This window comes from Notamacropus eugenii, chromosome 1 (genome assembly GCF_028372415.1).
Source record: "Notamacropus eugenii isolate mMacEug1 chromosome 1, mMacEug1.pri_v2, whole genome shotgun sequence".
Taxonomy (NCBI): Eukaryota; Metazoa; Chordata; class Mammalia; order Diprotodontia; family Macropodidae; genus Notamacropus; species Notamacropus eugenii.
This window is the reverse complement of record NC_092872.1, coordinates 630,513,130-630,539,977: the sequence shown is the minus strand read 5'-3', so window position 1 is coordinate 630,539,977 and position 26,848 is coordinate 630,513,130. Positions and strand designations below refer to the sequence as shown.

The following is a 26,848-nucleotide window of genomic DNA, read 5'->3' as shown; positions in this document are numbered from 1 at the left end:
GACTTTGAAAAACATGTGTTTATTGAATTTTAACTTATTATTTAAAATATTTCACAATTAAATTTCAATCTGGTTCAGGCCATACCTCTTTGTTGTTCTGCCCTCCAGCAGTGTTTGATACTTCTGCTGTAGTAAATTGCAACCCATTCTCTATTAACTTCAGTCTCTCTACTGATTCCTTCCCTTCAGCCTTCAGACATGCCCGAGTATCCACCATCCTTTAAAAACAAACCTTTCATTAGACCTTACCAAAACCCTCAGTTTATCATCCTATAACTCTCTTCCCTTTCTCAGAAAAACCCATAGAAAAAGCTATATATTCATCATGCTCCTTCCATCTAATTCCTCAACCCTTTGCCTTGTGCCTTCCCATCTCATCGTTCACCTGAAATTACTCTCTTTAGAGTTACCAGTGATGTTTTCATTACATCACCTTACATATCCAGTTAGTTGCCAAATCTTAGTCATTTCTACCTCCACAGCCTCTCTCGCTTCCTACCTGTTTCTCATATTCATATAGCTAAGAACAATTCAGGCCTTCATCACCTCTTGTCCAGACTCACCAATTAGTCTCCCTTTCTCAAGTCTCTCCCCACTGCTGACAAAGTGATTGTGCTTAAGTGAAGAGCTGACCACATTACTTTACAACTTGGTCTTCTGGAAGCTCAAAGTGGGGATGAGAGAGTGGAGTGGGGAACTATTGTGTTCTGCTTCTTGAATGTCTGCTAGGGTGGGGAAGATGATTGGCAAAGCACATCTATGATGATGAAATCAGCTCTTTTGAAATACCCAAGTGTAAAGCAGGGGCATTCACTCTTTATCTCCGGAGAGAAACAAAAGTAAAAGTTTATTTTATTTGGAAGCACAAACAAATTTCCTATGGAAAGTCATGAAGAGTAGACTGCCTCTTGGTGTAGTGGACTCAAAGAGCCAGGGTTGAATCCTAGTTCTCTGAGACTTTGGACAAGTCCCTTTACTTTTTAGGTATTATTTTCCTTACTTTCAATATGAGTGGTGTCAAACTCAGCTGGTTGAATCTGACCTTGTCCCATTGCCAGATCTATGAATTGCCTGAAACTGACCAGATATTATCAGTCCTAATCTCTGACTAATTTTGTAAATGTCCCAAAGTCTCTCCTCCATAGATTCCCAAACTTTCTCTAAGGACTTTTGTTTGTTATGGAAAACAACTTAGTAAGTGAAACGGAGAGACACCTGCATCCAGGGCATTACTTCTACCTAAACCTTTCCCACCTGCAGCTTGGCCAGTCCTTCTGCCTTAAGACCCTATGTAAACCCTGTTCCCAGCCCCACCCTCGGGTACCCCAGCACTTGCTGTGTGGCATTCCAGTTGCAACTCATTTGCCCTGATCAAATACCTCAGTTTTGCTATCTGATTACCTTCTCTTTAATTCAGATTGACAGAGGGTTTGGACTAGATGTGTTCCATGGTCTCCTCTAGTTCCAAATTCTATGTTCCTATAATCTGGGATTAAGATGTAGGGGAAGAAATTAGATTTTTCCACTTCTCTCAAATATTAATGTCCTATAGTGAATAGACTGTAGGATTTGGAGTCAGAAAACCTGAGATCAAATATTGCCATACTTACTAGCTGTGTAACGCTGGGAAAGTCACATCTTTCCAATGTAGATCTGTCAAATTAATAGCACCTACCCTCAGGATTGTAATGAGGATGAAATGAGTTAGCATATGCAAAATACTTTGTAAATCTCACAGCAAAATATAAATGTAAGTTATTATTATTACTATTACAGACCTCAAAAGACATCTAGTCTAAATTTAACCTTTAGTAACATTGTGCATGAATTTATTTATGCAAGAATTTTTAAACTGAGCACTCATATTACACCATGTTAGCAACACAGTGTGTGCCTTTCAGAAAGTTAAGAAAAGAAATAAAGTATGAACCAGTTAAGAAATGATTTAGGATAGTATTCTAGCAAATGTCAAATGGATGATTAAGAAGTGAGCTTCAGGAATTTGGAGGAGGGAGAGATCCTTGGGCACTGGGAAACTTTCTAGCATAGATAATACCCTTCTCCTCCTCTATCCCTCTCCTCCTCCCCCACTACCTTGAATCTCCAGCAGTCCAAGCTGGAAAGCATTTCACAGAGTCCCTAAATGGAACATTAATCTCAGAGCTTCCAGGAAGGGACTGTGATTAAGAGATGCTGTAACATGAACTTGTAATCCTCCCAATGTTTCTTCTCTGGGATCATCAACAAGGCCAAAATGAAATGTTCCCAGAGGAAAAAACAGTTTCTGTTCCAAGAATAAAGAGATAGGTGTGAAACTGAAGTATACTAAACAGACAGGGTTTTGCCCTCAAAGTGTTTCAAAATGGGCCTTTGTGCCCTGGGAATCCAGTGATCCTCAAAAGGCCAAAAGCCCCAAACAAGAATTAGTTCCATCTTCCCCCAGTGTAAATTAGAGAGACAAAAATGACCATTATATACAAGTCTGTTCTATATGTCCCTCAAAGGGCACCCATCACCATGACTCCTGAGCCATTTTTAGAATGAGAAACACAATCCCTATGCTCTAGCTGCCAGAAAGGTTCTAGGATTGTCCAGGATTAACCTCTTTGGCCTCAGTCTCATCATCTATAAAACTGGGGGGGTTGGGTGAGATAATCACTAATAGCCCTCCCAACTCTACAGCTAAGATTTAATTTGCCATTCCTTATGGTGTCCTATTTACTTGTTGGTTTTTTATATTTAAATGTTCCTGTGGTTTCTCTTTCATTGTGTTTCTGTTACTTGTATGTATGTTTCTTGTATGTCATAGAGTATTCTGCTATGCCATGATCCAGTGCTTCTAATTCTCTTTCTAGTTCTTTGGTGGTGCAGAGTACTGCTAAAAAATTATATATAATGTATATATATACATGTATATACATATACACATACATATATATTTGAAAAATTATATGTGTATACATATGTGTGTGTGTATATATATATACATATATATATATATGTATATATATCCTTGGAAGAAGAACCCTGCCTCTGGACTCCTTAGTCTATGCCACTGTACAGTGGTACCACTAGTCATAGCACAAAGAGTATGTTGATTTCAATGACTTTCTTAGTACAATTCCAAATTGTTTAATGCATGATAATTTCATCACCTTTATATAAAGTAGGTCATAATCTCTGAGAGAGAGCTATGTGCTCAGTGGATATAGCTAATCAATTATGAGTATCACAAGCCTTATCTAATTTTGTAGATAAGTCATTGAGGAGAAGTAATTTGCTACAAGATCATAAATTGAGTTTCTCATGGGGCCCAAGGGATTAGGCATTTAGGGGGGAAATAAGCTCCATTCCAAACAGAAGACTGTTTTCAGTCACTTTAGTCCATTGCCTAACATGAAAACTAAAAATAATAGAAAGGATCAGTGCCCACCACACATGCTATTTTAGAACCAAAAAGAACTAAACAAAGAGAAAGAAAAGTCTTTTCTGATCACTGATGGGTGCCTAAAATTCCACCATTATAGGTCCATCCCTTTAAGGGATTAATTCATTCTAGTCCATTGCTGTATCCCAAAGAGATCATAAAAATGGGAAAAGGCCCCACATGTACAAAAATATTTATAGCAGCTCTTTTTGTGGTGGTCAAGAACTGGAAATTAAAGGGATGCCCATAAACTGGGGAATGGCTAAACAAGTTGTGGTATATGAACGTAATGGAATACTATTGTGCTATAAGAAATGATGAGCAGTAGGACTTCAGAAAAACCTGAAAAGCCTTATATGAACTGATGCCAAGTGAAGACAGCAGAACCAGAAGAACATTGTACACAACAATAGCCACAGTGTAGAAGGACTGGTTTTGATAGACTTAGCCCTTCTCAACAATGCAAGAGCCTAAAACAATTCCAAAGGATTCATGATGGAAAATGCCATCCACATCCAGAGAAAGAACTATGGATTCTGAATGCAAAGTGAAGCAGACTATTTTCTTTTTTATTTTCTTTTTCTTTCTTTCTCCTGGTTTCTCTCATTCATTATAATTCTTCTATAAAATGATTAATGTGAAAATATGTTTAATAGGAATGTATATGTAGAGCCTATATCAGATTGCATGTTGTTTTGCGGAAGGAGGGAGGGGGAGAAAATTTAAAACTTATGGAAGTGAGTGTTAAAAACTAAAAATAAATAAATTAACTCATTTAAATAAATAAATAAATAATGGGAGCCCATCACATCCTGAGATATCATTAGTTATTTAGTCCTCAGTGTGAATGAAGCAAATTTTTATCGAGGGAAAATACTGACATTGGGAAGCTTAAATGAGATAATAGATGAAAACACTTTCCAAAACTCAACAAGTTCCACATAAATGCCATTTATTATTTTGTTGTTTTTATTTGCCTAGTCACCAGGTCCCTCCAGTCTGGTGATGACTTCATTCTCAGTGCCTTTTTCTGCATTCCTGATGAGCTCAAGCAATGTTTGTAGAGCAGTAAAGTGATGGACTCTCACCAGCTGGTTGGAGCTGGTTCCAGCACACTCCACTGGGACTGGAGGGACTTGCCTTTGAACTGAGAAAGGGAATAAGATTGACAAGCAAAGATAAGAGAAAAGAAGACAAAATCCCTTCTCCCTGTATCCTCATTTTGCCTCAGATCAGCTCTTTCTGAGCTCCTGTTGGAGAGATGCTCCCAGCCTTGACTCAAAGCTCCCTGTATGCTGGTTTCTGTTATTATTATTTTTTAGAAGCCCTTTTGGCATTGATTTACTTATTTTTCTTAGTTTTTTTTTATTCTTTATTCAAGCATCAAAGAAAATGAACATTTCTGTATAGAAAAAAGGATTATACACTAATTTAGTAGTGTTTACGATATGCTTGGCTTCTTTTAAAATATAATAAATTCATCATGTAACCAAAAAATTCTGTCTTCGCTTTGGGCTTCCAGCACTTAGTAAAATACACTGCACAAAACTGAACTAAAAACTGTTTGTTGAATGAATGAATGAATAAATGAATGACCAGCAAGGACCAGGGTTTGACTCATTCATTGCCACTACCCTTTCTTGATCATTTTGGTTTTCTTCCCTCCTGCTGGGTTCTCTTCTGCAGAAAGGAATGCAGGTTTCTACTACTTCCCTGCCCTGATGTATCTGAAATAAAAAAAAGACACACACACACACACACACACACACACACACACCCTCTTTAGGTTTTATAAGGGTTTATACTGCTAACCTCCTCAGGGAAAAGAGAAAGTTACAAAGTCAGTTAAAAGTTAACCATAAAAACTTGCATTTATGTAGCATTTTAAGGTTCATATCTCTCATGATAGTACAGGGAGAAATAGACTTACCTCTTGCAGTCCTGCCCCATATCTTCCTCTTTCTTTATTTTAGCCCCTTTCTTGTTTGGAACCAGCCAGACTCAATGTTACTTGAATTAACTACTAAGCTCCTAGAGAGAGGAAGATTTAGATTTGAATTCAAAGGTTGTTTGACTTCAAGGTTCTTTTAAAGCCTATTCCCTAATTTTATCTCTAGGTATAGAATTCCTGGTCTGCAGAAGGCAAGTCTTACCAAATATTACATCCATGGATTTCAGGCTATCCTGAAAATAAATCACAACCCTTAAGCTCCTGGAAGGTTTCAAAGTTTTCTAGAGCATTTTAAAGGCCTATCTTATTCCTGGGATGTAAGGGACAAAACCTTATGTGGTCTCCACATTAGAGGTTTCTTCTTGGTTTCCAGCCCTCTTATATTAGCTTGATCAGCACTCACCTTATATTAACATCCTTCAATTTTTCTGGGTAGTAATTGTACTTATTTCACCCATGCCCTCTTGGGTCTTGCTTTTAGATGGCTAGTGCTCTGGGTCTGGAGTCAGGACCTCTGAGTTCAAATCTGACCTCAGGCATATATTAGCTGTGTGACCCTGGGTAAGTCACTTGACATCTTTCTACCTTGGTTTTAGAAAATGGGGAGAATAATAGCACCTACTTCTCAGGATTGTTGTGAGCTTTAAATATGAGATTATATAGATAAAAAGCATTTGGCACAGTGCCTGGCACACATAGTAATCATTTAAAAATGCTTGTTTCCTTCTTACCTTTCTAGGCAAGCTAGGTGGCAAAGTGCATAGAGTATGGGACTTGGAGTCTCAGGTTACAAGGGTTTGCAAATCTTGTCATTGTCCTAGAAAGAACTGTGGTACAATGTAGTCAGAGAACCTAGATCTCAATCCTGCTTCTAATATTTACTACCTGTATGAACTTTGGCAAGTCAATTAACCTCCTTGGGACTCGGTTTCCTCATCTGTAAAATGAGAAGATTGGGCTTGGAGAGCCTTTGTGGTTCCTTCCAGTTCTAGAGAGAGGATCCTATGATCCTTCTCCTTTTCCCCAGTACCATTTTTATTATAGGTTAGCAAAAGAAAAACGCTTAAACACAAAATACACATAAAATAATAAACAATTATCACTACCAATAAGAACAGAGTTTTGGCCCTACACCCCAATTCTTGTCTATGCCAAAATTTGTCACCCCTTTTCTAACACTTTTTCCCTCTAACCCCCAAGGCCCCTCTATCTGTTTGCTCCTATTTATTTTCTGTTCTTCTGTTCATTTTTTCCCTCCCCTTTGACATTTTCCTCTTCATCACTATCTATCCTGCTCAATCTGGACCAACACAACTTCTACTGCCATAGTGTAAATATAGTTCCAAAGTTGAGAATGGACATAAAATCCATCCATTGACCTCTACTATTAAAACTGAGATTCATTTATATTACAAAGGACCTTCACTTATGTCTCATTTGATTTTTTTTTTTAAATTTTGAAATAGGTAGGACAAGCATTATTATTGTTATTAATAGAAGGGGAATCTGGGGCTCATAAAAGTCAAGTGATTTGTAAAAGGTCACACAGCTAGTAAGTAGCACAATAAAAGAGTTCTTGGCTTGGAATCAGAGAATCAGAGTTCAAATACTGCTTCAAATGCTATTTGTGTAGCATTGGGCAAGTTATTTTGTTCTGGTCCTCAGTTTCCTTTTCTACAAAACCAAGGAACAGGACCAGATAATCCATAACATTCCTCCAAGCTCTAAATCCTGGAATAAGACCAAGATCCAGAAACAGATTCAAGTGTTTCTTAATTCTCTGTCCAGGGTGTTGCCACGATAGCATGAAAGACATAATAGCCATTGTGGCAGTTATAAAGAAGGAAAAACAATCCCTGTCCTTTGAAACAGTGGCAAACTTTTTTGATCAGGTATCCCATCAGTGAAAAGGTTTTGAAAAGCTGTTGACTACCTACATTGATCAAATTAATTTAATTATTAACAACTGTTATTTATAGAACTACCCTATCTGCTAGGACATACACAGAACTTAAAAATAAATTCAGCTACATTGCTCTCATTAAATATGCTATTATTATGATAATTTTTGCGAAAATAGGATTGATAAATAATATTTTGAAACTATTAATTTCTTCCTTGTCATATTTTTATTTCTAGTTTTATAATGTATACCTTTTGAAAGGTACCTTTTGAAAAGGTAATATATGTATGTTGTCGGTCGGCTGTTCAGTCATATCTGCCTCTTCGTGACCCCACGTACCATAGCACACCAAGACCCTCTATCCTCTATTAGCTCCCAAAGTCTGTCCATATTTGTTGCTTCCATGACACTATCCATCCACCTCTTCCTCTGCCATAACCTTTTCCTTTTGCCTTCAATTTTTTCCAATATGGGGATCTTTTCCAATGAGTCCTGTCTTCTGATTATATGGCCAAAGTATTTAAGCTTCACCTTTAGTATTTAACCTTCTAGTGAATAGTTTGAATCAATTTCTCTAAGTATTGACTGACTTGTTCTCTTTGCTGTCCGAGGACTTTCAGAAATCTTCTCCAGCACCACAATTTGAAAGCATCTGCAACTCTCACAGCCATACATTGCTACTGGAAAAAGCCATAGCTTCAACTATCTGGGCCTTTGCCAACAATGTGCTCTCTCTACTTTTTCATATGCTGTCCGGAAAATGCAAAAATGCAATCATTTTTTAATTCCATGGCTACATTCACCACCTGCAGTGATCTTTGAGCCCAAGAATATAAAATCTGACACTATTTCTATTTCTTCTCTCTCTATGTCTGGACGTGATTGGACCAGTTGTCCAGTCTTAGGGGTTTGGGGGTATATTTGTTATTTACTTATATACATGTGGGTGTCTGTATATATGTGTATATATGTGTATACATCTATAGCATATGCACATACATATTATAGATGTTACGTGTATATTTATTATTTATAAATTATATACGTATACAACTTTATTGATGTCTACATTATAAAATGTGCACAAACTAGAAAAAAAAACATGACAAGGAAAAAATTAATAGTTTCAAAATATTATTCATCAATCCTATTTTCACAAAAATTATCATAATACTAGCATAGTTTAGTGAGAGCAATGTAGTTGAATTGATTTTTAAATTCTGTGTATGTCCTAGCAGATAGGGTAGTTCTATAAATAACAGTTGTTAGTAATGAATAATTTAATTAATTTGATCAATGTAGGTAGTCAACAGCTTACTGTCTGTTTTTTAAAAGACTTCTTTATTGTAAGACATACGTACACTGAAAGTAACAGCTTTTCAGCAAGAATCATATTTCTTTGTGTAGGCATTTACCATATACAATGCAAACATGACAAGAAAAATAGCAAAATTGAATTATTTCTGAATTCAGCTCAGCAAAAAAATTTCACTATAAATCCTTTGATCCTTTTTTTTTTTTTTACATAGTTCTCCTTTTAATGAACGGTGATGGAATGAAGTGCCCTTGTCATACTTTGGCAGTTTTTCTGATTGGCAGGAACAAAGACAAAAACAAACATAATTTGCATGTGAAGAAAGACTAAGAAAGCAGCCCCTGAAGACAACACACTAACCCACGGCTCAGTACCTCAGTACCTTGTTTCCCCGGATGCTTTTCCTGACCAACGGGAAAACTTTGAAGTTAATAACTGGGGAAATCCCATACTGTTTTGTGATTATGGACAAATGTACATTGCCTGGCTATGGCTTAACTTAAAGAGCTGAGGATTTAGTAAAAACCAACTGGTTAACCACCATAAGCTTGAGCAGAGGATCTTAACTTGGGAAAGAGAGAGAGAGAGAGAAAGAGAGAGAGACAGAGACAGAGAGAAAGAGAGAGAGACAGAGAGAGACAGAGATAGAGACAGAGAGAGAGAGAGACAGAGAGAGACAGAGACAGAGACAGAGATAGAGAGAGAATTGTGTATATGTGCATATAATATATACACACATATATAACTGTATTTTAATATAATTGATTCCTTTTGTAATCCTATGTATTTTATTTCATGCATTTTAAAACATCCCAAGGAGAGGTAGATGGTTTTCACCAGCTGACCAAAGGAGTCCACAAAAAAAGATTAAACCCCTGAGCTAGAGTGAGGAATCAGGAAACAATCTAAGAAAAGACCTCCGTCTGGTGTAAGAAAGGCTCTATCTCTCTGTTCTGTCACCTGCTGCCCTGGAGGTGAAAACCCCTCAGAGACCAGTCACAGGGGCAAGCTGGAGGCTAAAGATCTCTGTACTTTCTGAAAGAATGAAGCAACTAGCCAGCAGCAAAGCGTGAGCCTCAGACAGGCAGAGGAGCACAGTAGCTCAGCCATAAGGGAATAGCCAAGCCCAGCAGGGGGCCCAATTGGGAAGGGGGTTAAAAGCTAAGCAGAGAAGTTCATATTTTATCTTAAAATGAATAGGGAGTTATTATTACAGGTTTTTGAGCAGGAGAGTTAACATGGACATTTAAACTTCCTCCTTGTACAGAGGAGAAAACTGAGGCCCAGAGAAGTTACAGGAGATGTTCTAGGTCACACATGAAAGCAGAAAGAAAGGTCACACAGAAGGAATGAGAGGCAGAGTTCTGCAGCAGAGAGCTGGAGAGAGTAGATGTCACCGGGGTGCACAGAGCTTGAAAGTTCAGGGTGCACTTTGCACCTCATTGAATTTCTAGGGCAGGCAGCATGTGCCTCATTGCTTTCCACTATGGTGTTTGCTAATTGACTTGAACCCTCTCAATTTCCTTTTGATTTGCCTTGTTATCTCACTAGACACTCCTACACATTCATGCTAAACTTCCTGTTGATCCAAGCTGACAGAGAGAGAGGACACATAATGCCACCTTCTCATAAAAACCAGTGAGCACCTAGACCTTTGGCACACAGGATTCAAGATGGCAATACCACAAGCCCAGGAAAAGTGAATGACAGATACTCCTGGAGTCACAAAAGAGATGTGGATGCAGAGAGCTGCTGCCAATTCTGGCCTGTAGGCTGTCTCATCTCTCTATTCTACACGATACAAACATGATATATGTGAGCTGGACCCTGAATGCCTCTCCCATGGAGGTGATTGTAAAAACACATTTGGACTATTAGAGAATCTGTGGGTTCCTAAGAGAAGTCAGGAAAGAACTATGAGAAGCAGGAGCCAACCATAGGATTATAGATTTAGAGCTTTAAGGGTCCTCAGAGCCCACCAGTTCTACTCCTGCCTCATTTAGAGTCTCCTTCATAACTAATCAATAAGCATTTATTAAGCAACCACAGCATGCCAGGCCCTCGGGAAAAACAAAAAGGAGCTTATATTCTGTTAGGGGAAAACAACTTAGGGGAGCTAAAGATCGAAGGCAAATGGGTATTATGGGATGACCACCTCCAACAAAAATACTTTTTCCAACCACATTCTAGATTTGTTTCATTTCAATTGGTTACAGAGCTTTAAGGTCTACCAATTCTGGATAAAACAAACTTTTTTTAAAAAATGCAATTATCTCTGGAAAGTGATTCAGACATTAGTGGGAAGTATTTCAAGGTTGCTCTGTTCCTTTTATTTATCTGATCTGAACACCAGGGAAATGGGAATTTGGCTTAGTTGAGGTGGATAATTCTGGAGCCTGACATACTTTAAGATTAGAACTGAGTAGTATTGGGGAAAGGATCTTGAGTGAGAAACAGAAAGAAACATTAGGTCACTGGGCATACAAGAAAAAATTGCAAAAAGGAAAGTTGGAAGATAACAAAGAAAACTTTGACTATCTCAGATTTCTGCCTCTGGTCTGCCCTGCTCTCCTGAATGTGGGAAGAAATTTTTCTTCTCTTCTGTTCTACTTGACCCCCTGTTCCCAATAACCAGAACTTAGATCAGCAACATCACATATTTTAAACAGACTTTGGGTGGGCTAGCCCGAAACCTAACTACTGTCTTTATAACATTGTTTCCTCATTTGTAAAATGAGAGAATTGGACTAAATGACTTTTAAAGTCAGCCAGATCTAAATCTATGATTTATAGTATTTTTATCAAAAAATATATTCTGAATTCAAATGGTAGATCTACTAATATACTTTTGGAACACAGTGAATTTTTAAGTTGGAAACTTCCTGAAAACTACTATTGCAGCAAATGGTATTGGTGACTAGTAAAGAAATCTCTGTACCAAACTGATTCTTGTTAGTCATGAAACTAACTTTGGCTTTGGGGCATGTGATGGACAGGGACAAGTGGGGATTCAGTGACACCTCTGGAATGATTGCAGCACTCTATAAACCATCCCAAAACATTTGACTGCCTTGGCTCGAGGAGAAGCATGAAGGCAATGACTGATCACATCGTGGCCTGGTCATATATGGGCTACTGGGGGGGAAACTCAGGTCCTCAGTTGGCTGGCTGTTTCTCATAGAAGCTTGTCATAGAAGAGGTGAATGTACTTCACTTGGAAGGAGGATGACATCTACCCAGTGCATCATCACTTAGAGGGCTTTGCTGGTCTCCGATATTAGATATGTTCACCTTTCCCTGGCTGACACCTGGCATCATGAGGCTAGTAACAGAGGAAGATTTGTACCCTGGCATCCAGAGTTGTCTCTATTTAATATCATGTACAACTGAGGAAGGTAGCTATCATGCAAACCCAGGGCTAGGAGAATTATTTCAAATCAGAAAAAGTGAATTTGCACTCTCCTCTTATCCTGTCTATCCTCCCACTAAATTAGCTGATCCAGTTTCTCTGACTTGAGCCAACCTTGAATTACCAATGTCACTAAAGGAAAGAGAAGAAATGTTTTGAGGAATTGTACAAAGCAGAGATTCTCAACCTTTCGTGTGTCATGGACCCCTTTGGCCACTAATCACACCACATATATGGGGCCAATCCTGTTGCTAGAGGTGTCTAAACATAGGAGGAAATTTCATACTTTTCATCTTTCTCCTTGAAAGAGCTGAAGGGCCTCTTCACTGGGCATTCTTCACATTTTTTCTAGATAAAAAAGTTAAAAAGAAGAGAGGGAAGGAAGGCAAATGCCTAAGATTACAAAGCAAGTTAGTGTCAATATCAGATAGACTTAATCTCTTTAAATTTTTTCAGGATAGTGAAACTGAGACAAGGTGAAGGGAAAATTACAAGTCAAGGATCACAGATTTAGAATGGAAAAGGACCTTAGCAATGCAATCCTGCCATGTTACAGAAGAGAAAACCGAGTCCCAGAGAGGTTAAGCGACTTGCCCAAATTCCCACAGGAAGAGAGTTTGGATTGAAATCCAGGTCCTCTTACTCCAAATCCAATACATTTTGCTACTATGACCTACTGCTTCCCAATCAATCAGGCCACAGACATTGATGGAATGCTTCCTATGTGCAAGGCATCGTACTTGGGTGCTTATAGAGGATACAAGGCAGAATTTGCTTTCTAGGAGTGTACAATCTGAGAAGATGATCAACATGTAAAAGGACTGATAACAACACAAGGGCATTTCTAACATGTGCCAAATGAGGAAGAAAGATGGACTTGTAGGTATTCAGAGAAGGAAAAAGAAAAATGTACATTTTAAAATGAGACTCAAAAAAATTCGCGCAAGGAAGAAAAGATATCAGGTCATTTCAGGCAGAAGTAATGGAATGATAGAAGGCAAGATGTGAATATGTGATTAACCCATTTTGAGAAACTCTGAACAGACCAGATTGAGGTGAACAAGAGATTTTTGAGGAGGAATAGTTGCAATGGTACTTAGGTGGTTTTTAAAATTATTCTTGGTGATATACCTAAAGAAGTGCCTCAGATACAGGGTACTTCAGGGCTATCCTTGAAGGCAAGAATGAAACCAAGCTAGTCTAGGGAGGGGCAACTTCCCTCCTAATCTGATTTACTCAGAACCACTTCACAATTCTATGCTGCTGCCTTAGACAAATTGATTCCCTTTTAGAGGATCCTACTATCTTAGGAAACATTGAGATCCTGTCTAGAGACTCAGACACAAATGCACAGGTTATGAGGATACCTCACTGATTCATGAAAGCAGGTGATAGAGGGAGAACTCCCAATACTTCTGGAGAAAGGCATGTGGTTCTGTCTAATGGTCTTACCAGTGCTCCTATTCATGAGCCCACCAACCTTTCTCAGTAGTAACTTGCATGGTAAGTGAAGGTAAGTGGCTCAGTAAGAACAGTCCCAGGCCATACTTGCTCTTGATTTTTATAGGGTTTTGTAAGGAAGAGAAAGTCATCAATTGTGAGCCCATACCACCTTCAGGATTCCTGCTACTCTTTACATGAGTGATGCATCACTGACCAGCATGGGAAAAAGAGGTTAGAAAGGGAGGTTGGCACTAAACTACTAAGGTTTTCTAAGAAGCTTACAAACTATACATTTAATAATCTGTTTTAGAATTTTGTCAAGGATCTGGAATACATCCATTCCTCCTAATAAAAAATTGCCTGTCTTTGGTCTTCTGATTCCTGTGTATGATTTCTTAAAGCATGAGTACAATGATTTTGCAATCACACCTACAGTTTCTTTGTTTACAATCTAGGCTAGAAGACAGAAAATTGTGCCTTCCACAATCTGGTGCTGTTTCCAGCCTTATCTCATGCTATCCCTTCCAGATATTCTCTGCTTCAGAACAATTGGACCACCTGCCATTTCCAAATGCTTTTTAAAATCATTTTCCAACTCTGGACTTTTGTTCACACTATTTCCTGTCCTTAGAATACCCTCTTTTACAATTCTCAAGTTTAGTTCTAGAAAAACATCATAGCTATAGTGTTGGAAGGGAACTCACAGGTCATCTATTCCAACTCCTTCGTCTTACAGATGTGAAAACTGATGCCCAGGGAGGTTAATCTACTAGCCCAACGTTATGTAGGATGCAGTATGTGTCAGAAGTGGGTTTTGAGCTCAGATCTTCTTACTCCAGACCAGTTCTTTGCCTATTCTTCAAGATCCTGTCAAATGCCACTTTCTCTGTGACACCTTCAGTAGGAAACTTTCTCTTGCCTTAGCTGTCACGTGACCCTCTGTTTATACTTATATTCCATTTAGTAATTATAAGTATTTGTACAAGTGTATCACCCCCTCTACTAAATTATAAATTTCATGAAGATAGAAACCATGCTTAGTTTAGTTTTTGGGGTTTTTTTGGGGGGGGGGGAATGTCTTTCTATTTCCCCCAGGACACAGGGAGGCTGGGTGGGAGACAGGGCAAGCTTCCTTTCCCTCACTTGGCAGTTCAAAAGAGTTCTTGCCTTTTGGAGTCAAGCAGAAGATGAATGAGATCAGCCTATCATCCCTTTTGTATGTGAATGTAGTTCTGGCTCATAATCTCTCAAGTCATAAATCTTTTCAGTTCCTTAGCCCATTAGAAGGCTTTTTTGTCTCCACACATGTCGTGGGTAGGCTTGTTAAGCCTATAACCTGTTGTTTTAAGTTTGACATGACATGAAACAAAGAAAAAGAGGTTTACTTGGCAAGAGATTCAAAAAGGATGCGGTAGCACTTAGTTTCAATGGACCCTTGCCACCCCCACACCCCCACCTCCATATGGAAGCTTATCTAGTAAGCAGGTCCAGGTATGATGATAAGCAATGTCAAGATACTGCCTTCAGTTAGGTGAGCTTTTAATGTTTTTAGTTGACTAGCAGATCACTGGGCCAATCAAGTCCAGGGAAGTTTTGTTGCTTTTAAGAGAAAGAATAGCCTAACTCCATGTTGAAGGCAGAGAGGGAAACTTGGTTCCTAATGGTCCTACCATAACATAGTTCCACCCCCTCAGTTAGTCATGATTGGAAACTGGTTCCCCAAAGTTCCACATGTTGCGTTGGAAACAAGCAGGGAATATCTATGCATGTACTCTGTAACCCCTCAGGAAGGGCAAATCTAAGCATGACCTCAGGACTGGGACCTCATTGGCCAACTCTCCCCCCGCCCACCACATGCCTAATGAATATTCAGTTGAATTGGGATTATTTGTGACTGTTTGGTTAGAATTTTGTTTGGGGGATCTGCCTATTCTTTTAAGGGCTGTCTTAAGTCATGGAAGAGGCTCATAGAGTCTTAGACTCAGAACTGAAAGGGACCTCAAAGATCATCTAATCTAAGCCCCTTATTTTATAGTCAAGAAGACAGAGTGAAAGTGCTGAAGTAGCTTGCTCAGTCATGTAAGTGGTAAGTGCAGAGTCAGTGTTCAAACCAAATCCTCTAATTGCAAATTCAATACTCCTTTCCCACACTACTTAGATCTAGATTTGCCCTGCAGTTGCTTAGAATCAAGGTACTTGTTGACTTCAACTGAAAGATCTTGTCAAAAATTCATGAATTTGTCTTTTTCCTTGGCAACAGATTTTGAAGCATCTGCTACAATTGTCTTCTTGGTAATATGTTTGCTTATATTCATAGTTATTGCTACAAAGAGATAACAAATTGTCCTGAAAGCTTGCTTCTGATTGCCTTGGAGGACACAATAAAACCAACTTTGTCAGTTGGTTTTGCCTTGCTGAGAACCTATGGACCGTCTTTTAACTCATCTGCAACTTCTTTATGTCATCTGGTTTCATTTGTGTTACAAATGTTTTCCTCCAGTGGTATGTCAGTTTGCTTATCATTGGACAAAGATCATTTCTTAAGCGAACCAAGAGCTAAACGAATGTAAACAGTTTAATAGCTGTATGATTCCTAGGCTCCCTTTCCAGGGGAAAGAGCAGCAATGCATTACAAATCATTTTGTATTTTTATCTGCTTCACTGGTCACCATGGCCAAAATAATTAACCACTTGGTGGCCAACTTCCTGGGAGTGAGTCTCTTTGTGCTTTGCTGAACTGTTCCTGGCAGCAGACACAGTTTGTAATCAAAGTCTGACCAGCTTGGTACAAATTGCCAGGGTTTCTGGCACGGTTTCTAGTTTCCTTTTCTTCCAAAGTAAGGCACCAGAGGGGAGCTTTTGTTCAGAGCTACTCTTCTCAAGATGTGAGTAATATGTGTTAGATTATACAAAAGGCACCACGGCACAGGAATAGGGTTCATGTAGAACTAGCCTTGGGGTCAGGAAGACTTGGGTTCCAATTCTTTCTCTGACACAAAATGGCTGTGTAACTCTGGACAAGTTACTTAACCTCTAAGATTATAAGTTGCAGAAAAGGTGATGACCTTTATTGTCAATGAAACAACAGAATTGGTGATTTTATGTAGAAAAAATATATATCATTCAATAAAGTGGTATAAAAGTAAATTATCCCCAGTAACTTAAATCAAATTTATTTAAACCAATTCCATCTTATCAGAACTAACCCTCATGTTTTGAATTCCACTCTTCCAAAGTCCAGGGTTAATATTGGGCATCACCCACTATGGCTACCACAACCTCCAATTTAGCATGATCACTTTCTCCCAAGGGTTCCCCTTACTTCCATATCACCATGACATCGTGGTTTGGAACTGCATCATCTATTTCCCATCACAGTCATGCCTCTTTTTATTTGTGCATCTTCTATATGCCAAAGTATATAACTTCTGTCCTCTATAGTCTAGTTGGGGGCATTAAATATAGTCTTCAAACAGACCTTCTCAAAAGCAAAGTAAATTTCATGGTAAAACTAACTAGATCCCTAGACTAAATATCTATTCCTTCCTCCAACACCATTTACTGGCATAACTTTGGTGGATTACATAGATACTCTTATTCTTGGTCTGTTGAGGCTACACCATAAGATAATGACAAAAAGCACTAAAATCACCTCTCCTTTGTAAGGAGGGGAAAAGAGAAAGATTGAAGAGAACCTCAAAGCATTTGATAATCTCTCATGCTACCCTCCCCATCCACCTCCTGCATTCTTTCACTTTGACAACCCAAGGAACTCTTCAATGTAAAGGCAAACATGAGGTGGATTCCCAAAGAGCAGATCCTAGGTCAGTGGTTCTTATATTGCTAAACTCAGATCTACAGGAGAGGGCTACATGGGGCTTATTCCCCTAGGTATAATAGTTAAGCAGAAAAAAGTTTATGCCACAGAGGACCAGTTAAAGGAACTAAGAATGACTGAAGAAGAGAAGGTGAGACATGATCACTCTCCTCAAGTGTTTATTTGAAGGGTTGTCAATGAGTGAACCAATGACCTAGAAATTAATTTTTAAAAAGCATTTATTAGGCACTTACTATGTGCCAAGCCCTGTGTATATAGAAATGCCATAGAAGGCAGAAGTAGGAATGGGTAGATGTTGCAGAGAAGAAAATATGAGCTTGATATAAGAGAAAACTTCCTGACAATTACAGCAGTACAAAAGTAGAATGTGATGTGATGCTGTTGGTGGTAGCAAATGTTCCATCACCAGTGGTCTTCCAATAACGACTGAGTGGCCAGTTGTCAGAGGATGTTGAGGGAATTTGGACTAGATGATCTTTGAGGTTCCCCCATGGTGAGATTTGGTTTAAGAAAACACTGTAGCTTGACAATTTGATTCAACCTAACAGGCATTTTCAAACTTTTTGACTTGGAACCTTTCACATATAACCTTTTATCACCATCACCTATTGTTACAATTTTAGACCTCCTTATAAATAACTTGACTAGCCATGCTATAGTTCTAAAAATTGTTTATTGGGGCTACATCATCCATTTCCCATCACAGTCATGCCTCTTTCTATTTGTGCATCTTCTATATGCCAAAGGTGGAGCTTTCTTCATTAGCAAAGTATCTCCTTTGACCAAAGATTTCCATGGTGTATACCAGAGCATTATACCAATACTTCTCTCCCTACCAATACCAAAACCTGTTATTTTTCCTCCATTTTAGCCTCCTTGTTGCTCTCTCTGTAGTCTCTGCTATAGGTCTGTCCTCTTATACAATCCTTACTATACTTTATCCTGTGCCTTGACCCTATCACTCATGGGCTAACTACAAACCATATGCCAAGTAGGAGTATACTTCAGTTCCCCTCCCCAATCTTCCTTTGGAACCCAATGTCCCTCTATCTCTTAGCAGTAGTGATGATCCTTCCTTGGTATAATTTTTATGAAAGACTCCTTTCTCCTGAACTGCTTCTGTGCAGCCATCTTTTTGCTAGATGAACCTGCCTTCATCCCAAATAATGAGTCATCAGTCTCTAGAATGTTGCTACATGCCTGTTCAAGCAGGAGCAGAATAGTTACCTTAAGCCATCAGATACATTACAAGACTTTATATCTTTGGACCTAATCCTGTTACTATTATCATCCAAACCCTTCCTTGCTCACACCAGCCTTCCAGTCAATTTAATCCCCTTGGCCTCTATGACTTAATAAAGCCCCAGGAATCTTTTTATTAGCAATGTGAAGGAAATTGGTCTTGTTATCCACAATGAAAAATTAAAGTGGTTTAAGAACATGCATTTATGACCTTATATTATGAAACTTGGAAATCCACTGAAATAATCCATCAATATGCATATTTTGGATACATATTGCTTAATGAATAATAAACTGGATACAGAATTACCTAGGAGGTTAGATCAAGTCATACTTGGGAAATTGTACAGTGCTTTAGAAGTTACCAAAAATCCCATTGCAATAGAAGCCTTCCTCTTTAACAGTAATATTCTGATGATGCTACATGCTGCAAATCATGAAATACCATGATCTGAGAAGAATTAAAATAAAAAATAACCTACAGAGCAATAGGAAGATGCATGATGGGTATAAGTAGACTGTAGAAGCTAGATAGCACCATGGATAGAGCGCTGGACCTGGAATCAGGAAGACTTGAGTTCAAATCCAACCTTAGGCATTTACTGTGTGACCCTGGGCAAGTCACTTAACCTCTGTCTTCCTCAGTTTCCTCATCTGTAAAATGGGCATAATAATAGCACCTACCTCCCAGAGATGTTTGATTGGATAAAATGATACATTTGTAAAACTCTCTGCACATCTTAAAGTGTTACAGAAATGCTAGCAATTGTTATTATTATTACTATATGTTATCAATTATAACTTATATAGAAGTGGTATATAAGGTAGTATTGATGATTTAGGATCAAAGACTCTCATATGTATGAGCAGAATGGAAAATGGATGAGGAAACCTGGGCAAAAATCACAGACACGGAGAAATCAATCTCTTTCAATGGAAGGAGTTAACAACATGGTCAAGTCACTTAACCTTTTATGTGCCTCAGTTTCTTTTCTCTTTTTTTGGTAAAATAAAAGGGTTGACCTACATGACTTCTGAGGTTCCAGCTCTAAATCTACAATCTTAGGATTCTGTACCTATGAGATCATATAGCCAGATCCCAAACAGATATGTAAGTGATGCCCCTTTGAACCTGACCCTTCAACTCACACTTTCAGGCTGGGTCCCCTGGAGGGCAGCTACGTTGGGTTCATAGTTCTCTAGGGCTCTGCACTTCTAAAACAAGTCCCTCTGACATGTTGGCCTTTAATAGTCAGCCAAAGGAAACAAGTAACTCAAAGCAAGGTATTTATTCAGACAGCAGCATAAAAACATTAGGAATAAACATTAAACCAGGTGTATACTTTCCCACAACCATACAGAACATCAGTGGGAAGAGTAAGCCCACACAGACTAAGTCAGTAGAGGACCCATACTTGTGGAACATGGGCAGCCAACATACCTCCAGCCCTTGAAGGCCTTGGTGTCCTTTTCCCAGGCACATTCCCTGTCCTGATCAGGTCAGTCAACTGTTGGATTTGGCAAATGATAAGCTTTGGGGGAAGGAGGAAGAAGGAATAGTGAAGGATGAATCTTAGTTAATGAACTTTGGTAACTGGGAGGATGGTGGTGCCCTTAATGGAAATAGAAAAATTAAGACAAAGGACAGGTTTAAGGGAAAAGAGAATTAATTCCCTTTGGAACATGCTGTAATTGAGGTTCTGGCATGACATCCTGGTGTGAGATAATGAATAAGTGAGTAGATACATGGAACATGAATCAAGATAAAAAATGATTAGGGCAGAGACTAAAAGTTGTGAGTCACCTGTGTTGAGAGAATTTAAACCATGGTAGCAGATGAGATCACCAAAGGAGGGAGCAGCCGAGAGAAAAGAAGGCCTAGGCCAGTTTGGGGTGACACCTTTGCTCAAGGGGCAGGAAATGAATGATGAACCAACAAAGAAAAACTAAGAAGAAGCCGTCAAACAGGTAAGGGAACAGGGAGGGTGCAGCAGCATGAAGCCAAGAAAGGAGAAAGTAGACAGAAAGAGGGTGATAAGTAGTGCTGAAAGTTACAGAAAAGTCTGAAGATACAGAAGAAGAAAAAAGCCTATCAGATTTAGCAATTAAGAGGCCACTGGCAACTTTGGAGAAAGCAGCTTCAATCAAGTGGTAGAGTCAAAAGCCAACTTGTAAGTTTGAGGAATAGGTAGTGGTAAGTGGAAGCAGTTAGGTGGCACAGTGGATAGAGGGCTGGGCCTGGAGTCTGGAAGACTCATCTTCCTGAGTTCAAATCCAGACTTAAACGCTTACTGTGTGACCCTGGGCAAGTCACAAATTTGCCTCTCTTTTCTCATCTGTCAAATGAGAAGGAGATGGCCAACTACTATAGTAGCCTTGCCCAAAAAACCCCAAAGAGCACCACAAAGAGTTAGACATGACTGAATGTGAACAATAAAGTGAAGGTAGTGAATACAAATTATTTGATATGTGTGTTATATATAAATACAGATGGATATCAAGAGAGAGAGAGAGAGAGAAAGGAGAGGGGGAGAGGGAGAGAGAGAGAGAGAGAGAGAGAGAGAGAGAGAGAGAGAGAGAGAGAGAGAGAGAGAGAGAGAAAGTTCCTCAAATTACTATCTCTCCAGCAACTTTTTGGGGGTGGGGGTAGGAACAGAGGGAACAGACAAAAATGTCAGAGATAGAGATAAAAGAAAAAGGACAAAATTATGAAAAGCACCTGTGATTCTGTCAGTATGGGGAACTCCTGGTATAGAAGTTGTTTCCACATAGATTTTTTATTCCAACATAAATTGTTGATTTAGCAGAGAATCCCTAGGGAGTTATCTTGGACACAAAAAGGTAATAATGACTTTTCCAAAATTACACAGTTAGTAACTGTGTCAGAGGCAGAATCAGGACTCAGATTGTTGTCATGTTGTGTCTTAGTGAATAGGGAATATATGAATATATGATATATGAATATATAATATTCATATAATATATAAATATATGCTATAATGTTCATGTAATAATAAATGGATAATAATATATTTGTATAATAATAAATTAATGGGCCACTGATCAAGTGATAAACTTAATTCATATCTATGTATGTGTGTATATTTATGAGCATATATGCATATAAGGCCAATGTTGTTTTAGTTACAAAACAACTTTAAAGTTCTCTGAATTTCCCTTTTCTGTTTATTAGGGGGCAACACTTATACTGTTTGCTTTATGGAAGGTCTGAACAAATGCATCATGACAGAACAAGGGTGAGAGTGGAATTTGAAGAAGGCAAAGGAATGAGTCAGAAATTCTATTTTCAGATAAACCTAAAACATAGAGGGGGAGAGAGAAAGAATCTCTAATTTCAGGAAAAACTCATCTAATTGTGAAATAATGTTCCCAAATCCTAAGAAGATTTCCATGGAACACCCTTTTAAAAAACCCTGGTATACACAATACTGACGTTTTCCTCTAACCCATCTGGGGCTGCATCCACAGCCTCCTGCTGAGTGATGTCTGAACATGTTTTCCCAGAAACAAATTGCTTGATGATCAAACTGGCATTGAATCCAGCACTTTGTACGTGTGGCTATTTTTTTGCCAGGTCAGGCTATATAGGCTGTTTCAGGTCTAAGAAGCATCTCTGAAGTTTCATAATATCTTACATAACTGGCTTTGGGTCCACTGTCATTAAGGTTCCAAAATAGGGCCAGATCAGTCTCTTTAATGCCCTCAATTTGTTAGACTGGTGAAACGTGCAGCTGTGCATGTCCTCTGGAATATACTATTCCAGGTTCCCAGAGAGGGGGGTGGTGAAAGGAGAGAACTGAGACAGTTGGTTTTACCAAAGCTCATTTCCCTTCTGCTGCCTTTTCTCTACACTATAGGAATCACATTCTGGGTTCTGCATTCTTAGAATGGGAAGATGATTCCTTTACAGCTTTATTTAATTAACCAAAGCACAGGGGTTTGGCTATTACCACCTTTCAGGTAGTGGAGTGCAGAGTCTACTTTCACTATGAAGTAGGAAAATGATTGCTTTTTATGATCCCTCCCTTCCATTTGTTCATGACCTCTCCTTTTTTCCTTACTTCAGGACCCTTCTTTTTCCATATACATCCCCTAGATATCCAGTATACTCCTGCAAGTCCTGGTCCACCAGAAAGAGAAGGACTGATAAACATCCACACTAAAGCACTCAGAATTTAACATGTTATTCCTTGAAGGTAAGGCAGGTTCTCTTACCAATGGTGGGAATTATCATGTATCATTACTGCATATATAAATTATTTTTCTACTATAAACTTTTTTTCCCTAGACCAACAATTTCTGGCTGGGAGATCTCTGATGTGGAAATTCTCCTTGCCAATGCAGATTCAATCCGTCTTCCTCTTGGCTGCCAAAATGATTATCCTAAGTGCAGGCCTGACCATGTCCACCAATGCTAGGTTCAATCATCTCTATGCAGGTGTTTTCCAGATCTCTAGATCTAGCATTAAGTTCTCTTTTATGCTCCTATCTTATGTCACCAACTGCCTTGAGGACATTTCAAACTGGATATTCTGTAAGCTTCTCAAACTCATCATATCCAAGACAGAAGTCTTGATATTTCCCTTAAAACTCTTTCTTCCTCCAGGCTTTTCCATTGAGGGGACCATCATCCCTATAGGTAGCCATGCTTGAAACCTTGGTGTGGTCTTTAATCCCTCTCTTGCACTCACCTCACATAGCCAGTTTGCCAAGTTTTGTCATTTCCACCTTACAACATATGCGGAACATGTCCCACTATTGCAACTTACACAACTGCCACTTTGCTTTATGCTTTTACCATCTCATAGCTGGTTGTTGAAATAATCTTCTCATTGATCTCCCACTGTATACTTGGCAGTAATGCCAGATTGGCTTTCTTGCTGCTTCTCACCCGGCATCCGTGCCTGGAAAGCTCTTTCTCCTCACTTCTTGTACTCTCTCCAAAACTCTGCTCACTCACCATCTTTTGCTTGAGGCCCCAACAGCTAATGCCTTCCCCCTCAACAATGGCTACCATGAATGTGTTTTATATGTTTTTTATACATACCTATTGATGAGCATACTGTCTCCCTGTCAGAGGGCAGGAATAGTCATTCTTTCTTCTTGATTTGTGTTCCCAGGACTTAACACATTGCCTGGAATACAGTAAATGCAAACAAATGTATTTGACTATTCCTTGGAGAGGGAAAATCAACTTTATCTCTCATGAACTAAGAGAATGGAATGAGAGACTTGTCAAATTGAGGCCAGAATAGTTAGGTGGCCTTAACACCTAACTAGAAACCAGGATTAGCAACTGTCTTATTTCCTTGGACAGAAACCAGGGGAGCTACATCAGATGATAGTAATCATTTTTAAAATAAGAATAATCACTAACATTTATATAGCACCTACCATGTGCCAGGCATGGTGCTAAACATTTAACAAACATTTTCTCATTTGGTCCCCACAACAACTCTGGGAGAGATCGGTGCTATTATTACCCTCATTTTGCAGTGGAAGAAATTGAGGCAAACAGAAAGGTTAAGGAACTTGCCCAGGGTCACATAGCTATTAAGTTTTTGAGGCCAGATCAAAGGGAGAAAAGTAAAAAAAAAAATTAGATCCAAGAGAACTGGGGGTGGCTGCCATTGCTAATTCCTTTTGAAGAGGAAAGTTCACTTACCACCTCCAGAACCATTTATATTTTAAAACCCATGCATCTTTAATCACACCTTTCCTATGGCTGAAATGCTTTCCTTCCTTTTTTGCAAGTTGAATACTTATCAATCCTTTAAAGAGCAGTTCGAACATCACTCACTCCAAAGAATCTTCGTTCCCATAGCATCATTCTTTGCAACTTTCTAGTAGACTGATCATGTAATGTTGTATAGCATAGTTGCCTTTGCATTTTTTTGTCCAACTACATTGTAAGCTCCTTGAAAGCAGGGAGCATGTCTTACCTTAGAGGTATTAAGAATACTGCTTTTTTAATCAAGGGAACTGGCTGAAAATGCCAGCTCTGCTCCTCCCACCTTTGTGACCTTGTCTCATCTGCTAAGTAAGGGTGTTGGATGAGATCATCTCTAAGGCCCTTTCTTTCTCTCAGTCCCATATGCTATGCAGAAAGGAGGTATTTAATAATGTTTATTTAACTTAAAAATAAGCCTGGAGGAAGTAATGCTAAACACAAAGGAATATACCTCTAATGGTAAAATTTCAGTCAGGGTACACATTCATGGGAGAGATTTGTGGGGAAAAGAACCTTCCTGGAAACCTTAAAGTTATACCATGTAGCTAACAGCCAATTTCACTTATTACTGAATGAGTAATAATACATTGTATCTATGATCTTGTTAATCCAAATGCAAACCTGTGAACTCAGAATAGGCAAAGGTAAAACTTAGAAATTTCTACCTTTCTTTAATTTAAGTTGTAGGGATGGTTTAAATTCCTAGGAGACTTTCAATGGTTGCTTTTATTTAGTTATATACACTGGAGGCACTGACTACTCAGACTTTTTTGATATATAAGTATTAGTAATAATAATAATACTTAAAGCCTACTGTTTATAATTATTGTAATTACCACATGGGAACAATGCAACTAGCTCCATCATCATCGAAATGGAAAAATCATCAATGAATCGTGGAACTCTATGAGCTCATAAAAATTGATATAAATAATACAATGGAAAAATGCATATTGGGCATAAACAGACAAAAGCATCTTATCAGTTACATACAAGTAAACAGAGGTAGAAACAAAAGCATTGCTGATCAAACACCAACAAGAAAAAACAACAGATGAGCAGACAAACCCAATTGCTATATTAGTATTCTCAAGATATTAAAAAATCCAGAGAAAAATCTCTAGTAAAATGAGTAAATCTCTTATGGAAGATATACGGGAAAGCATAGATAAGACTAGGTGGGGAAGGCATGGAGAGGTTATGATCTGTGTCTATGGAGAGAATACGAAAAGAAATCTTAGCTCTACCAAAATATCAGGGTGAAAAGGGAATCCTAGTTTATGTTACCCTGGAATCAGAAATTTATATAGTGCAAAAAGGGCTGAGTTCCTTTTGAGACTGGTCACTCTCTTTTGAGTTTGAGCCCCATCCAAAAGACTTGTCTAGTTGCCTTGCAAAGGAACCTAGCATTCACTTGTAAAGAGGCAATGCTCTCTCCTGTTATCTGCCTGTATCAAATTCCAGCTTTAATAATTACCAGGTATAAGACCATGGGAAAGATACTTCCCCTCTTTAAAAGTCTCATTTCTCCTAATCTGTAAAGTAGAAAGGATATCTGTATTACCTAATTCAGAGGGTTGTTGTGAGGAAAGCACTTTTATAAACCTTAAATACTCATATAATCAAACAGACCTCTGATGTCCCTTCCATGGCTTTTCCCACCAACAATGTAGATTGCAACCTGTCTCTGTTACTCTTGTCCGTAATCTCCCATGAGTTCATCACAGGCAATCAACCTGCTGGGAAGATCTTCCTTGCTTTTTTTTTTTTTTTGACATTGTAAAGATACCAATGGAGCTCAAGGGCTGACTAGCCCATCTTTTTTCCCCACATCATTTCTTTGATGAGATATTTTACTTTGTTTCTCCTTTGTACTTAGTTGTTGCATTTCTGCTTGTTCAAATCTACCATGTACTTTTCCATTCTCCTTTGGGTAATTGTCTATTTCAGTTCTTCAGAGGTTGTCATGTTCTATCATTTGCAGCTATGTAATAACACCAGAAGAAGAATATTGTAATTAAAAGGATGGAATTTCATTTCAAGAAGTTTGGAAGTCATTAAAGGAACTTTGCAGGTTCCCAAAAGCAATCCTGGCTGCTCTTTTCCTGACCAATTCTTGGCCTGAGTACTATAGAAATATGAGGAATTATTATCATCATCACCATCATCATTATCATTCTCAAGCCAACTGAAATTCTACCCGCAAATAAAGCCTATAAATGTCTCTAAACAACAAAGCTCTCTCTCTCCCCTGATACCTATAGCATTTTGATACTTGATTGTATTCAATTTTACACTTATTCTATACTATCTTGTTTTATTTTCCTTTCATTTCAGTTGTATATGTCCTACCTTTCAAAGGAGATAGGAAGGAACTTCACAGAATTGTAGAAATCCAGATTTAAAAGAAATCATTCCAGACAAAGGGTCTTTTTTATGATAACTTACAAGTAACCAGCCATTGTTCAGAGATCTTCATTCCACCTTGGGATAACTCTAATTGCTAGTTCCTAATGTGAGTGCAGGTAACCTCATAGTTCAATTAGGCAGATATCAAGCACTTAATTA

The 26,848-nt window shown here is 38.5% G+C and overlaps 2 long non-coding RNA genes across 3 annotated transcripts; one reads left to right on the top strand and one right to left on the bottom strand.

Moving 5' to 3' along the window:
* Positions 1 to 4,362: 4,362 nt before the first annotated feature.
* LOC140520866 (uncharacterized) lies at positions 4,363 to 26,011 on the bottom strand. 2 transcript variants are annotated; one of them, XR_011972681.1, is made up of 4 exons: positions 25,913 to 26,011; positions 23,597 to 23,684; positions 5,358 to 5,458; positions 4,363 to 4,574 (listed from the first exon to the last, which is right to left on the bottom strand). It is a non-coding gene; the product is annotated as an uncharacterized lncRNA (long non-coding RNA). The 2 variants fall into 2 exon arrangements; XR_011972682.1 differs by lacking the exon at positions 25,913 to 26,011 and adding an exon at positions 24,350 to 24,559.
* On the top strand, positions 20,377 to 26,491 carry LOC140520868 (uncharacterized). The gene is made up of 3 exons (XR_011972684.1): positions 20,377 to 20,496; positions 22,616 to 22,745; positions 26,265 to 26,491. It is a non-coding gene; the product is annotated as an uncharacterized lncRNA (long non-coding RNA).
* Positions 26,492 to 26,848: the final 357 nt, after the last annotated feature.